Below are 16,280 nucleotides of genomic sequence, written 5' to 3'. Positions count from 1 at the left end.
ATAAGGAAAACGTTTTTGGAATTTTGACTAACGGGCTAAGTTTGTCGTCTATTTACTAAGCCATGGTAAAAATACCGCAGGATTCAGGAACATGCAGTCCTGAATGAATATCACAGGTCTGTGAATCCCACAGTCCTTTCCCTGGCGGTAAAATTCTGCCAGGAAAATACTGCAGCCAAGCAGCTCCACGTGACGGTGGTCCCACATCCCAGGACTGCCATGGTTAAAGGGGGCTGAACAGCCCGTAGTCCTGCCCTCCTGACCCAGTTGTTGAAATTGGTGAGTCTAATGCAATGTACTGAGCAAAATGTGAAGCTATAAGAAATCCACATTTCCAAAGCTGACATACATAGAAACATAGAAACATAGAAATGACGGCAGAAGAAGACCAAACGGCCCATCCAGTCTGCCCAGCAAGCTACGCACTTTATCCATTTTTTTTCCCTTTTTCTCTCTCCCACCTGTTACTATTGGCTTCCAGTACCCTCCAGCCCTAATTCCCCTCCACCCCACCACCAATGTAGAGAGCAGCGCCGTATCTGCATCCAAGTGAACGTCCAGCTCAATTAGGGGTGGCAACCGCTGCAACAAGCAGGCCACACCCTTACCCCATACTCTTACCCACCCCTGTTTTTATTTTTTGTTTTGTTTTTTTTTTGGAGATGGCAGCCCTCCATCCTTCCGCTCCGTGAAGGTGGAACACCAACTACTGGCCACTGGCATCCCGCTCCGTGAACGCCTCTGTGGCTACTGCCGCTCCGTGCAATGTTTGAATGCCGCTGTGGCTACTGACGCTCCGTGCAGTGTTTGAATGCCGCTGTGGCTACTGCCGCTGTGGCTACTGCCATTCTCTAAAAACTGAAAATAAAATGTTTCCTATCTTTGTTGTCTGGGCATTTTATTTTTGCAACTGCATTGGTCCTGTTCTCTCTTTCCATTCTTTTCCAGGGTTTCATTTCCATTTTTTCTCTCTCCTCCTATCTTCTCTTCCTTGCCTATATCTGTCTCAGACATTGATCTTTCCCTTTCAACTTTTTCTCCATTTCTCTCTTCCCTGCCTTTCTATTCACTCATTGCTAAATTTCACCCCTCTTTTTCTACTCTCTACTCCTCCAGTCCGCAGTCTCTCTCTTTTCATTTCTCACCTACCTACCAGCTTTCCATCTTCCAGTCACCCCTCTGCAGCCTTCCCATTTCCCCACTGTCTCTCACTCCTTCCTCATCCTCCTATTCCCCTTTTTCTTTCATCCACTCTGTACTCTCCCACTTCCATCAACCTCTGTACTTACCCCAACCTTCCTCTGCCTCTAATCCCCATATTCTTGGAGGAGAAGTCCATTACCTGATATTAAGTTCACTTATAGAATAGCCACTGCCATTAGCAATGGTAACATGGAATAGACTTAGTTTTTGGGTACTTGCCAGGTTCTTATGGCCTGGATTGGCCACTGTTGGAAACAGGATGCTGGGCTTGATGGACCCTTGGTCTGACCCAGTATGGCATGTTCTTATGTTCTTCTCTCATTGCCTCCCTGGCCTCAGCCTGTTCTGTCTTTTACCCACTATGCAGAGTCCTATTAACCAATCTTTTACTGCCTCGTCATCTCCATTCCCACCCTCTCACTCCCTTGGCAGACTCATTCCTTTCCTCCCATAGCCCTCCACATTACACCAGTCTCTTTCCACTGCCTTCTCTCCAGTCCTCCAGGTCAAGCAGGAGATGTAAGAAACACCTTGATAATGCCAGCAAACAGATAAATGTGCCAGTTATTTGTATTGAAATTTTTAGGCGTTCAGGGGGAAATGTGGAAAAGAGGATTTACATTCAGACAACATCCAACAAGGCATTGATCTGTGCAGTCTAGGTAACCAAGCATCAGGGTAACTTGCTTGATGCGGCAGTTACTACCCTTAACCATTAAACCTTATGCTCACCTTTGATGCAACTCCAACATTACTCTCTAGTCTCTGCATCAATGGCAGGGGGTGGCAGGAAATTTGAATCAAACAGTTACCAACAAGGGCCCTGAACTTGGTGGTCGGTGAAACACATAAGTATGGGGAAATAAGTGTGGGAGCTTACTGGGCAGACTGGATGGGCCGCTTGGTCTTTTTCTGCTGTCGTTTCTATGTAACTTAAAAAATGGATCGAACAACTTAAAAATGGATGTAGGTTTCTTATATTATCAGTCAAAAGATTGAATTTGATCCATTGAGAAAGCCAAACTTATGGCGAAACAAAGGCCCCATTGTCAGGATGTTTTTTTTTTTTTGGTTTTTTTTTTAATGAGGACACCCCCACAAATTCACTGTCATCATTTTTGCCCTTTCTGGTGATTTTTATTTATAAAATGGTTGGTGTTTTCACTGTTTTGTGTAATTTTTGGTTTTTACATGTTGCTTATTTAGGACTGTTTTTCACCCAGGATGATTACAGATAAAGAGTTGTTACTTACAGCCAGAAGCAATTTTTAGAATGACTGGGTTTTCACTCCTGAAGTAATAATTTTAATAAAAAGTCAAAAAGAAGGCGCAGTTAAGGAAAATAAATAAATAAATAAATAAAAATTGGACCAGGTCTCAAAAAACTGCAAGGAAATAGAAGGAAGGGTAGATAAAAAACACAAAAACCTTCCTTCAAAAGAACTTCAGAAGTAGGTACAGAAAAAAGAACCATGTTTTTCACTCTTTTCAGAATTCAGACCTTGAGAGACAACGTCTAAGGATTTTTCTTTCCAAAATTGAAGAAAAAAAAAAAAAGGAAAAGAAAGAGGAACTAATACAAAAGCACACCTGCTTCCTGAAAAGTGAAGTTAAAAATCCACAACTACCATCGTGGTCTCATCTTTTTACAGCAAAAGGCTACAACCAATCCAGCAGCCCACATGGGGGAGCTGTCAACCAACCAGCTGGCCCTGCTTTACATCCCCCCCTTCCTGACGCCATGGACTGATTCTTTTAGTAGAGACCCAGCAGGGCTCTACACATTAGGCACTTTAGGAATATTTAGAGTGTCTCTCTGGTGATAAGAGACAAAAACAATATAGGCTTGTTGTGTTGTTTTAGTGCGACTGAACCGTGACTTCGAACTCAGGTCAGTAAAAACCAACCGAAAAGAAAAAGTATTAGTAGAGTGAAAGCAAAATATCTTACTTTGGCTGTAATCAGAGATGTGACAGTGGCAGAAGGAGTGGAGCACAAGCCCAGAGCTATGCATGGAGCTCCCTTAAAACTCAAGAAGCTGTACGAGCCAGCGTGAGAGGCCACAGATTCCCTGACTGCTTCTGACACACGAGTGGTGTGCAGTGACATTCAAGGTAGGGTATTCAGTAAGGGGTAGATTTTACAAATCTACGCGGGATTTTATAAGATATCTTATCTTGCTGGATATATCAGCAGCCTTTGACACCCTTTACCATGAGCTGCTATTTATTTAATCAGTTGGAGACACTGGGAATTTCATCTAATGTCCTCTTTTGGTTTGCTTCCTTCTGGTCTCACTGGTAATACTGAGTTACAATCAGGGATTTAATATCTGCCTTACACCCACTGGCTACAGGTGATTCCCGGGGGCTTCATTTTCCCCTACTCTTTTAAATATCTATCTTGCTCCCCAGTGTGTGGCCCTTTCAGAGTTGAATATGTCATTGAAGTAATATGCGGATGATATACAGGTTTTTTGCTCCATTTCTTCTTTCTCTGAAGCTTAAATAAATAAATAAGGAGGCATGGGATAAACACAAAGGAATGAAGCACTGGGGTAACCTGCACGGAGCGGCAGTTACAAACCTAAACAGAAGGTGTGTGTGTGTGTGGGGGGGTATCCTGCACGGAGTGGCAGTTACTACTGTAAAACAACTTGCTTGGCAGACTGGATAGGCCATTTGGGTCTTTTTCTGCCGTCATTTACTATCTTGTTATGTAAATGTGTGTTCAGGAAAATAGAGGTGGTTCACAGGGTTGCCAACCGGCTCCAGATTTTCAGGACAAGTTGATCCGGTCCTGGATTTACTCCACCCCTGCATGCAGGTACTTAGAGTCTTGATTTTTTGAGGGAATGTAATAGGTAAAGCAGAATAAGTCCCAGCATGCAATGTGGTAAAACCAGGACCGGATCAACCTGTCCTGAAAATCCGAAGCAGGTTGGCGACCCTAGTAGTTTAGTGCAAATGGCTAAAACCGTACCCATTAAATTAAAAATAAAACCTCTCTTTTGAAGGACAGAGTCTATCATACCTCGTAGCAATGATTAAAATGAACACATCGCGGGCTGTGGCTATTTTTGCCCACTTAAGATTGCTGGTGTTGTCTCGGCAGCCTTTCACTTAAGCACCAGTTACGTAGATCCTCAGGGAGTATTCATCGATGTTTAGTATTTCAGCTGGGGGTCAGGAATATTGATAATTATTCTTCTGTATAATGATTAATACATAGAAACATAGAAACATAGAAATGACGGCAGAAGAAGACCAAACGGCCCATCCAGTCTGCCCAGCAAGCTTCACACGTTTTTTTCTCTCATACTTATCTGTTTCTCTTAGCTCTTGGTTCTATTTCCCTTCCACCCCCACCATTGAAATATCTAGCTTGATTAGTTAGGGGTAGTAGGGGTAGTAACCGCCGCAATAAGCAAGCTACACCCATGCTTATTTGTTTTACCCAGACTATGTTATACAGTCCTTATTGGTTGTTTTTCTTCTCCCCTGCTGTTGAAGCAGGGAGCTATGCTGGAAATGCATGATGTATCAGTCTTCTCCCATGCTGTTGAAGCAGAGAGCCATGCTGGATATGCATCGAAAGTGAAGTATCGGACACAATTGGTTTGGGGTAGTAACCGCCGTAACAAGCCAGCTACTCCCCACTTTGTGAGTGCGAACCCTTTTTTCTTCTCCCCTGCCGTTGAAGCAGAGAACTATGCTGTATATGCATTGAAGGTGAAGCATCAGGCTTAAAAGTCATGGACATTATATGTCTTGGTCCAACTGGGAATATTTACGGTCAATGTTAGCTCAGTTAGGCCTGGAGGAACCCTTGATTCTAGCAGCATGCTGTGTGGTGCATTGCTAACCTTATGCCATTGCCTACTGATTTGCTGGATGCAGTGACACACAATTCAGGTCACTAAATGTTACAGATCTCCATGGCCGGGACCATAGCAAGCTCCATTGCTTTGCACTGAGTAGCTCAGAGATTCCAAAGATATGGGCAGCTTTTCTTGTGATCTCTTCTGTATTCATTACCCTACTCCAGAGGACTATTCCTGGAATACATTCTTGTGAAAAATAACAAGAGACTCCATACCTACAATAAAGGCCTACAATACAGTGGGTTGTGGGTGCGGTCTGTCCATAATTACGGATTTCACTTATGTTTCTGGTAAGGATAAAGGTCTCATTGGCACGGCCATGCCAGATTCTTTGCTGAATGTGCACTGATTCGAGAAGAGCGTCTGACTGTCAGCATTTGAATTCCTTTATCCACATAACAAGTAGAGCAAGGGAAACAAGCCTCAGTTCAGGGCGCACGTGCCTCCTGCACTGCCACTCACTGTACCTGAATGTAACTCGCCTTGAGGTAAATACACAATAAAGAAATAAATAAACCCAGAGGGAATCCGGCTTGTACTGTAGACCGAGTCATAGAACTTTTTATACCAGAGGTCAGATCTACACCCCAGCCCAGGGGATGTATTGGCCATGGCCAGGCTGGGGTCCAGGATACCCACAATGATTGTGCATGCGCTGCCTCCATTGTATATAAATAGGTCCGGGGCATATCCATTGTGCATGCTCTGAAAAACCAGACTGGCCGGTGGATCCCGGGGGCTGGAGGTGCGAAGCACTGCAGTTATCCCCATATCCCCATTTCTGCACTGGTTAAAAGAACAAAGTTATTACACACCCCTGTTATTTGTAAACCGGCATGATATGATTGTATCATGAATGCCGGTATAGAAAAGCCTTAAATAAATAAATAAATAAATAAATCGCGGTTCGGATAGCGGCGTCTGCCCACAGCCCCCATGGAATAACAAAGGGACCCATGTGCCTCACAGGCCACCAATCAGACTGAATTCAGACTGCCGTGCTCGGTCCACCGGAGGAGAAAAAGAAAGAGAGAGAGAGAGAAGCACGGGAACACGAGGACAAAGGCCCCTTGCAGCCTGCAGTTCAGCGGGAATTCATTTGTTGCTGCTATTGTCTCAGAAAATGAACATTTTTATTCCATTTCTTTTCCTAGGCCAAACGCTATGATAGGTTTTACTTCAATGGCTGGCATCCAAAGGTGGCATTAAGGGTTTCTTTCATGACTTTAACCATTAGGCTCTTTTTGTAAAGGAAGTCTTTTGTTGCTGGTTAAATGATGAGGCTATTATTATATCTGAAGTGCAGGAGGCTTGCAAGCCTATTTTTACATCTATTGTTAATTACTTGCAAGAAGCAAAGTGGACTTTGGTATCATTAGTGTTACCTGTTTAATTATGAAAATGAGTAAGTAATGTTAAGAACATAATGAATTTTGTCATCCATGAAAGCAAAAGTGATACAGACCTTTGTTTCAAATCCAGAAAATAACCATTAACTGGCACTGCATTAATAATTATATCATTCTGTTCATGCAAGAGCAAAGCAGGGAATGGAGGTGAGGTCCCCAAAGTGAGAAGAAGGGACATTGGCACAACCTGGCACCATCCCAGTTACAAGGCAGGGGGCAGGGGGAAAACAAAGCCCCCAGTTCTTGATGTCACAGCAGTAATGAGGTTCAGAGAAGAGCGAGGTGTTCATGGTTCATAAGTATCCAGGAAATGATGACTATGATGACCACCAACCCTGGCAAGGAAAGACACCAGAAAGCAGTCGGGTAGGACATCGTCTACATTTCACGTGCCACGGGTTCACTAGCAATGCCTTCTTTCCATTATGATGGTATGAGGCTACTGCAATTCAATGAACAGGGGTAAAACCAGTAAAAGGTGATTAATAAAGATCACCACTGTGCCCAGATACTATCAATTGCATGATGTCAGCGTAGGAACTGAGATTCTCAGCACATCTGTTCATGTTGCCTCAGCTAACGTAATGTAGCATTCAGATAAACACGTATTAGCATATTGCTAATCTCCCATCGTGAACATGATCCAGTAAGGATAGAGAAACTGTTCTTGTAAGTAATATTTTATATAGCATATCTGTTATGGAATTAGGGGTAAATTTTAAAAGCTACGTGCGGGCATCCATGTGCACGAGCTACCCGGTGTGCACACATGGACACCCTATTTTATAAAATCAGGGGTCAGCATGCACAAGGGGATGCACACTAGTGCATCTTGTGCGCGCCGACGCACGCGGCCTTCACCCGTTCCCTCCCAGGCTGCTCCAATTTAGGAGCGGCCTGCGAGGGAACTTCCCTTCCCCTACTCTATCCTTCCTACCCCTTCACCTAACCTTCCCACCCCCTAGCCCTATTCTAACCCCCTCGACCTTTATCTTACCTCTTGTGCCTGCCTCCGGGCAGGCACAAGTTGCGTGCGCCGGCAGCCTGCTGGCACACAATCATCCGACACAGCAGAAAATGTCCGCTGTGCCCGAGGCTTCTGGCCTCGCCCCATGACCCACCCCGCCTCGCCCCCTCCCTGCCCCTTTTTCGAAGCCCCGGGCTTAGACACATCCCGGGACTTTACACGCGTCACCGGGCCTTTATAAAATAGGCCCGGCATGTGTAGGGCTTTGATAATCTGGCCCTTAATGAAAATCATGATTATAGAGGACAGTCTTTGTTAAGAATTTCACTCTTCCGAGGGACTCGTAAATCGACTGATCCAGAAATAAATGGATGATCTATTGGCCCTCTATTAACGCTAGAAGTAGTAGAGATGTCTCTGTGCTTATGATGAGGACCACAGATTCCAGGGTTGCTTTCACCTATGGGCAAAAGGGGCAGCTGTCCTGAGCTGTGCATAGCAAGGGTCCATTGCATGAGCACACGGGGTTGACCAGTGCCCTGAATCTCAGGTAAGAATAGTAAGGAGAACATCCTAGTTCAGTCCAGCAGGCCATTCCAGTTAGTAATCTACCAATGCAGTATGGAGGTCTTTAATTTATATAGTCAGGTGTTTCTTGATATTTTAAAATGTAATTTGTCTCCAAAATTACAGATGACTCATTCATCAGACTCTGTTACATATTTGTGTTATGTGTGCATACTAGCTGACTCCTGTTGAAAATTCAACAGATGGTAAGTCATCTTAGGGGTGCACAGCAGTCTCTCTCTACCACTCTTCTCCATGTAAATCTCAATCCTCTCCCTACCGCAGCCTGACCCCAGTATTTTCCTTCCCCAGTCCAAATCCAGAACATCCTGACCCCAACACCGTGTGGCCCTCTCCAGGGCAGACTCGCATGCTCCTTCTTCCACCCAACCCGACTGCAGCTGTTTCCACCTTCCTCTTCCTTAACTGCCCTGGCACGCTGTCTCCTCCTTCAACCTTCCCGGCATTCCTGGGCTCTCCCTGTCGAGCATGAGCTGTGCCTGCGGACGAACATGTGTAAGAGCATCTGTGTGTGTGGATGTGTGGAAGGGCATCTCTGTGCATGAGCGAGCATGTGTAAGAGCATCTGTGTGTGTGGATGTGTGGAAGGGCATCTCTGTGCATGAGCGAGCATGTGTAAGAGCATCTGTGTGTGTGGATGTGTGGAAGGGCATCTCTGTGCATGAGCGAGCATGTGTAAGAGCATCTGTGTGTGTGGATGTGTGGAAGGGCATCTCTGTGCATGAGCGAGCATGTGTAAGAGCATCTGTGTGTGTGGATGTGTGGAAGGGCATCTCTGTGCATGAGCGAGCATGTGTAAGAGCATCTGTGTGTGTGGATGTGTGGAAGGGCATCTCTGTGCATGAGCGAGCATGTGTAAGAGCATCTGTGTGTGTGGATGTGTGGAAGGGCATCTCTGTGCATGAGCGAGCATGTGTAAGAGCATCTCTGTGTGTGGATGTGTGGAAGGGCATCTCTGTGCATGAGCGAGCATGTGTAAGAACATCTGTGTGCGTGGAAGGGCATCTCTGTGCATGAGCGAGCATGTGTAAGAGCATCTGTGTGTGTGGATGTGTGGATGGGCATCTCTGTGCATGAGTGAGCATGTGTAAGAGCATCTGTGTGTGTGCATGGGTGGAAGGGCATCTCTGTGCATGAGCGAGCATGTGTAAGAGCTGTCTGGATGTGTGGAAGGGCATCTCTGTGCATGAGTGAGCATGTGTAAGAGCATCTGTGTGTCTGGATGTGTGGAAGGGCATCTCTATGCATGAGAGAGTATGTGTAAGAGCATCTGTGTGTGTGGATGTGTGGAATGGCATCTCTGTGCATGAGCGAGCATGTGTAAGAGCATCTGTGTGTGTGGATGTGTGGAAGGGCATCTCTGTGCATGAGTGAGCATGTGTAAGAGCATCTGTGTGTGTGGATGTGTGGAAGGGCATCTCTGTGCATGAGTGAGCATGTGTAAGAGCATCTGTGTGTGTGGATGTGTAGAAGGGCATCTCTGTGCATGAGCGAGCATGTGTAAGAGCATCTGTGTGTCTGGATGTGTGGAAGGGCATCTCTGTGCATGAGTGAGCATGTGTAAGAGCATCTGTGTGTCTGGATGTGTGGAAGGGCATCTCTGTGCATGAAGGAGTATGTGTAAGAGCATCTGTATGTGTGGATGTGTGGAATGGCATCTCTGTGCATGAGCGAGCATGTGTAAGTGCATCTGTGTGTGTGGATGTGTGGAATGGCATCTCTGTGCATGAGCGAGCATGTGTAAGAGCATCTGTGTGTGTGGATGTGTGGAATGGCATCTCTGTGCATGAGCGAGCATGTGTAAGAGCATCTGTGTGTGTGGATGTGTGGACGGGCATCTCTGTGCATGAGCGAGCATGTGTAAGTGCATCTGTGTGTGTGGCTGTGTGGAAGGGCATCTCTGCATGAGCGAGCATGTGTAAGAGCATCTGTGTGTGTGGATGTGTGGAATGGCATCTCTGTGCATGAGCGAGTATGTGTAAGAGCATCTGTGTGTTTGGATGTGTGGAAGGGCACCTCTGTGCATGAGCGAGCATGTGTAAGAGCATATGTGTGTGTGGATGTGTGGAAGGGCATCTCTGTGCATGAGCGAGCATCTGTGTGTGTGGATGTGTGGAAGGGCATCTCTGTGCATGAGCGAGCATGTGTAAGAACATCTGTGTGCGTGGAAGGGCATCTCTGTGCTTGAGTGAGCATGTGTAAGAGCAGCTGTGTGTCTGGATGTGTGGAAGGGCATCTTTGTGCATGAGCGAGCATGTGTAAGAACATCTGTGTGCGTGGAAGGGCATCTCTGTGCTTGAGTGAGCATGTGTAAGAGCAGCTGTGTGTGTGGATGTGTGGAAGGGCATCTCTGTGCATGAGTGAGCATGTGTAAGAGCATCTGTGGATGTGGAAGGGCATCTCTGCATGAGCGAGCATGTGTAAGAACATCTGTGTGTGTGGATGTGTGGAAGGGCATCTCTGTGCATGAGCGAGCATGTGTAAGAGCATCTGTGTGTGTGTATGTGTGGATGGGCATTGCTGTGCATGGCGAGCATGTGTAAGTGCATCTGTGTGTGTGGATGTGTGTACGGGCATCTCTGTGCATGAGCGAGCATGTGTAAGAGCATCTGCGTGTGTGGATGTGTGGAAGGGCATCTCTGTGCATGAGCAAGCATGTGTAAGTGCATCTGCATGTGTGGATGTGTGGACAGGCATCTCTGTGCATGAGCGAGCATGTGTAAGAGCATCTGCGTGTGTGGATGTGTGGAAGGGCATCTCTGTGCATGAGCGAGCATGTGTAAGAGCATCTGTGTGTGTGGATGTGTGGAAGGCCATCTCTGTGCATGAGCGAGCATAGCCACTGCCATTAGCAATGGTAACATGAAATAGACTTAGTTTTTGGGTTCTTGCCAGGTTCTTATGGCCTGGATTGGCCACTGTTGGAAACAGGATGCTGGGCTTAATGGACCCTTGGTCTGACCCAGTATGGCATTTTTTTATGTTCTTATGTTCTTAAGGGCATCTCCGTGCATGAGCGAGCATGTGTAAGAGCATCTGTGTGTGTGGATGTGTGGAAGGGCATCTCTGTGCATGAGCGACCACATATAAGTGTGTCTCTCTGTGCGTTTGGTTTCTAGTTCAGATTCTGTTTGCACGATTCTATTTATACTTTATGGTCTCTTTATTCTGCATTTGGTGAGGGTTTGCCTGTGTTCTACATGTGTGACTGAGGTTAGCTATTCTGCTGGTGGGTGGTTTCTGTGAAGGGATCTATAACAGTAATGTTGGCAGAAAAAATACAAAACAGTCCATCCAATCTGGCCAGCAAGCTTCTTATGTTTGTAACTGCCACTCCATGCAGGTCACTCCCATTAGTTTGTTAAGGGTAGTAACTGCCACTCCATGCTAGTTACTCTCAAGTCTTATGTTAAGGAGAATACTACTAGCAACAATTTTACAGCGTGAGCAGCCTTCCTGATAATTCATACAATGCCGCTGCTTGAACGTGCTTTGCATTTGGACTTGGCCATATAAGTAGTACTGCGCTTTTCCTCTAATGTCTGCATACCAGTATCTCAGACCATAAACGTCAGGGCCCAGTGTTGGCTGCTGTCTAAATCTAGCTCCTCTTTTATTCCCACCATTGAAGCGGAGAGTGATGCTTCAAAATGCGTCCAAATCATGAAAGGTAATTGTTTAAGAGTTGTAACTGACTGGTTACCTCCATGTATCCTTTCCTTCATGTCCATACTCTAGCCTTTAGGGAGCCACAGTGTTTATCCAATGCCTTTTTGAATTGGTTTACTGTTTTTGTCCTCTCCACCTTTTCCGGAAGGGCATTCAAGATATCCACCGCCCTCTCTGTGAAGAAATATTTCCTGATGTCAGATGTGAATCATCCCCTCGGATTTTCATTTCGTGACCACTAGTTCTACTGTCTTCTTTTCAATGGAAAAGTTTCAAAGTTCGTGCATCATTAAAACCTTTCAGGTATCTGAAGGTCTGTACCCTATCTCCCCTGCACCTCCTCTCCTCCAGGGTGTGCATATTCAGATCCTTTAGTCTCTCCTCCTAAATCTTCCGATGCTGACCGCATACCATTTTGGTCGCCCTTCTCTGGACCGCCTCCATCCTGTCTCTATTCTTTTTGAGATACGGTCTCCAGAACTGAACACAGTACTACAGGTGAGGCCTCACCAAAGACCTGTGCAAGGGGATTATTACTTCCTTTTTCCTATTGGTTATTCCTCTCTGTGCAGCCCAGCCCAACATTCTTCTAGCTTTAGCTATCACCTTGTCACATTGCTTTGCTACCTTCAAGTCGCCAGTGTATAAAGCTGCTTACTCAACTGTGTCCTACTAAGCTTGTGTGCCAATACGTGTTAGTACTTGCAGCTGAAGGATGTTGGCTGATCAGCAAAAAGTGAAGGACATGGGAATGGCCCACATAGGATACATATATGGTCTGTGTGGAAATCAGCTACAAAAGAAAGTGCAGGTAGCGACGAGAAGATCAATGTCTTCCTACAAGCCGTGGGGAGATATTACAGAAGGAGAACCAACATTTGGACATGAAAGAGAATGAATGCTGATTGTAAGTGGTCTAGGGAAAGGAAGCCAGGCCAGAATAATGCATTTAGAAAAGATCAGTACTTGGCAAAGGAAATCAGGAAAAAATGTATATAAGCCTTGTAAGATTGTAACAAAGGTAGGATGAGCTTAGGGCATCTAGTGACTTGCTGAGCCCATACATTTCCTTCCCAGACCCTTATGTAGTGACTGGCAATCATTTATTTACCACAATAAACATTTTACTAAATTTCTAAAATATATCTGAGTCTCGTGTCTGGTATATTGGGGCTAAAACCATACACCAGATACTATCACCTCAAGGTCCCTCTCTTGGTCCGTGCCCATTAGTCTTCGCTCCCCATCACATACAGCTCTTTTGGATTACCACACCCCAGATGCATGGCTCTGCACTTCGTGGCATGGAATCCCGGCTGCCAAATCTTTGACCATTCTTCAAGCTTTCTTAAATCACTTTTCATTCTCTCTACTCCTTCAGGTGTGTTCACGTTCTTGCAGATCTTAGTATCATCCGCAAATAGACAAACTTCCCCTTCTATCTGTTCCACAAGGTCGTTCACAAAGATATTGAACAGATCCACTCCCAAAACCAATCCCTGTGGCACTCCACTTAATACGGTTCCCTCTTTAGAGTAGGTTCTGAAGTAAATGGATGATCCAGTGCTTGATCAGTTAGAAGCTGATATTTGTTATAGTCAGTTAAGGTATTTAAGGGTTGGCGACCCCTTTTGGTAGTTCCGGTATGACTTGGCAAAAGAGTGATACTGCTGTTGCAGTAGTTTACTTCTTATCTCTATTACTGTGGTTTTTTATATGGCTGTACTTGTAATTACGAGGGGTGAGTAAAAGAGAGAAGAACGGGGACAGCATCACTTGGCACAAACCGTAAGAGTGCTGTGTGACTGATTTTTGATTGCTTGCAGATATGATTAAGAGACATGTTTGCTGATTTTGGTTTTTACAATGGGGATAGGCTCATCATTGACCATTCCTCAGCCAAATGCGCCATCCAGTAAGATTTGGAAAAAAATACAAGCCTGGAACTTTGAAATATTTAAAGAAATGGCATTTAAAAACCAAGGCTAATTGTAAATAGCAATTTCCTGAAGAAGGTAGTTTTGACTGGGATAAAATTGAATATTTGAAGGGGATATTGATTTCAACTTTACTGGGTGAAGTTGGTATATTTCAGCTTTGGTGGCAGGAATCAAATTTACAGAAACAAAAATCAATGAATGCAGGACTGACACATACTTTTGAGAAAACAAAAGCTCAGTTAAATGAGCTATGAACAAAAACATATAAGCCCAAGGGAGCGGGGAATGAACATCCACCATCACCACCACCACCACAATATTCTACTGCTTCCTTGTATCCTGTTAAGCAATTAGCGACTGCTTCTAAACCTGTTGAGTCATCTGTAATTACACCTGAAGTAGAATTATTAGAGTACCCAGCTTATAAAGGGGGATATTGTGAAACGCCATCGGCTCCTGTAATGGAGCATGAGCGTTCCCCAGTAGCTATGTCAGACAGCCCTGATCCAGGGGGTCGGTTCCCCTGGACCACATTTCGCACCCCTGTCCAGAGCAGTTCGGATACTCAAGCAGCCACTCCGCATTCAGAATCAACCAGTTCCGGCAGCCAGACTTGTCCTCATTTAAATATAAGTCCGGAAGCTGAGAAACCGAGGCAAGTCATAAACAGTTTAAAGACTTCATTAGAAGAAATGGTATCAGCTCCACAGCTTGGACTTGAAAAATGCTGCAGTAAATGTCCTGATTGTAAGCATGATTCCCTTACAGAAAATACATTTAAACAAAGGCAGAGGCTGCTTAAAGGGGAAGACGAAGGCAGGTACCTTCTGTGTAAGGTGCCCAGTGCATCCTAGGCTGCTAGTAATGGTATACAAACAGCTTATGCCCTTGGTCACGTACTGATTTATTGGCTATTAAAAGCTCGTTACCAGATTTTAGGAAAGACCCGAAAAAATGGTTGGAAGAGGTTGAAAGTATTATCCAAGCTTACACTTATCATTCAATTATTGACATTAGTTTTGCCTCACGATGTGCGCGACCGTTTAACTGAGAAAGTTAAACGGCCCTCGGGGGTAGATCTCCCAATGAATCCGGCACGCCCCAGTGGTCAGCAAGATGAGGATTTACTTAAAGCAGCTTTAGAAATGTTTTCCCCTAAGACAGATTGGTCTAAAATTACTATGTGTAAAATGTTAACTACAGAGGAGCCGGCTGAGTATTTGAGCAATTTAATGGAAGTATTTGTGGCACATTCAGGGACTGATGATCCTGGAAAAGAAGCTAACCAGGCAGCTCTGACAGATTATTTCTATATGGGGCTTATCCCTAAATTGAAAAAATAAGTAGCAAATGTTTGTATCACTTGGGCAACAGAAACTCCATCTAAATTATGTGTAATAGCACAAACTTGCTATGAGCAAATGCATGCAGCTAAAACAGTGCAAGCGGATAAGTTGCTGGCTTTACACATAAATCAGTTGAAAATGCTGGATGGGCAGGAGGCGGATTCAGAGGAAAGGGAGGATTTGCCCGGGGACCTCTCCCTTGTTGGGAAAGAGAATGTCCATTTTCGGCATCCTCCTCCTCCACTTCCTATGGAACCGAGTCGCTCAGGGCCGGTGCAAGGGTCTGTAGCACCCCTAGGCAGACCAATGGAACACCGCCCCCTCCCCCTGAAAACCATCCTGAGTTGAATCTGCCCCTCTCAGGGGCAGATTGCAGGAAAATATCAGCCCGGGGGATATTTTTCAAAACCGACCCACAGGATATCTGTGACTCACTCGTTCACTTTCCGTGCAGCACATGCTTCAACAGCTCCCAGAACCACCCCGTTGACCCTTGAGAGGTGCATCTTGTAATCTGGAACCTGGCAGAATTGAGACAAAAAAATCTCCAACAAATGTCATATTTTTCCTTAACAACTACAGCACACCTTAGACCAGGGGTGAGCAAACTGAGCTGCAAACCCCTTTCCATCCATGCAATCTGTTGGGCCCCCCCCCCCCCCCAAGTTTGGTTACATCTCTCATATATATCCTGGTCTGCTGTTAAAGTTGCTTGCTAACCAATCAAACGTTGAACCAGTTGCCAAATAATCAGACAACCACACTGCCAGCCAGTGGCTCAGACACACACACCAAGACATTTGCTGTTGTGCTGCTGCTCACGTGCTCACTCAGCAAGGGCCATCTTGCCGCAGCACTGCCACATCATTATGTAAAAATTCTTGCTTGTTGCCAGCCTTTCCTCAGCCCCCTCTCTTTCCCATCGTCACCTCTTCTCAGCCCCCTCTCTCTACCGGACACTCACTGATTCCATAGCCAGCTGCACCTCTCAAAGCCCAGCCACCTCTGACAGAAGTTATACCAACATTGCACATGCACTTCTGTTATGACTGCGACCGATTCAACTCACATCATGTGCTGCCCTTCTCTCCTCTCCGGGCATGCTCGTGGCTGGGGCTAGCCACTACTGCCACATACCTCCACTTCCTCAAGGCTCCTCGTGGTGGTCGGGGTGCCGCCGCCACCCATGCTGACCCCGGGCCTTCCTAGGCGCGCGCACATGCCACCGGGCCCTCCTTTGAAGACTCTATGGCGGGAACCTCAGGGGCATCCCCG

At 45.6% G+C, this 16,280-nt stretch overlaps 1 long non-coding RNA gene across 1 annotated transcript in view; it reads left to right on the top strand.

Annotated features, from left to right (window-relative positions):
• Positions 1-3,095: 3,095 nt before the first annotated feature.
• Positions 3,096-16,280, top strand: part of LOC115089286 — a 112,979-nt gene continuing 99,794 nt past the window's right edge. Inside the window, exon 1 of the long non-coding RNA XR_003856040.1 lies at positions 3,096-3,317. This is a non-coding gene — a long non-coding RNA (uncharacterized LOC115089286). The remainder of the gene's footprint in view (positions 3,318-16,280) is intronic.

This window comes from Rhinatrema bivittatum, chromosome 4 (assembly GCF_901001135.1).
Source record: "Rhinatrema bivittatum chromosome 4, aRhiBiv1.1, whole genome shotgun sequence".
NCBI lineage: Eukaryota > Metazoa > Chordata > Amphibia > Gymnophiona > Rhinatrematidae > Rhinatrema > Rhinatrema bivittatum.
The sequence above is the reverse complement of the archived record's forward strand: the minus strand, read 5'-3'. Positions and strand labels throughout refer to the sequence as shown.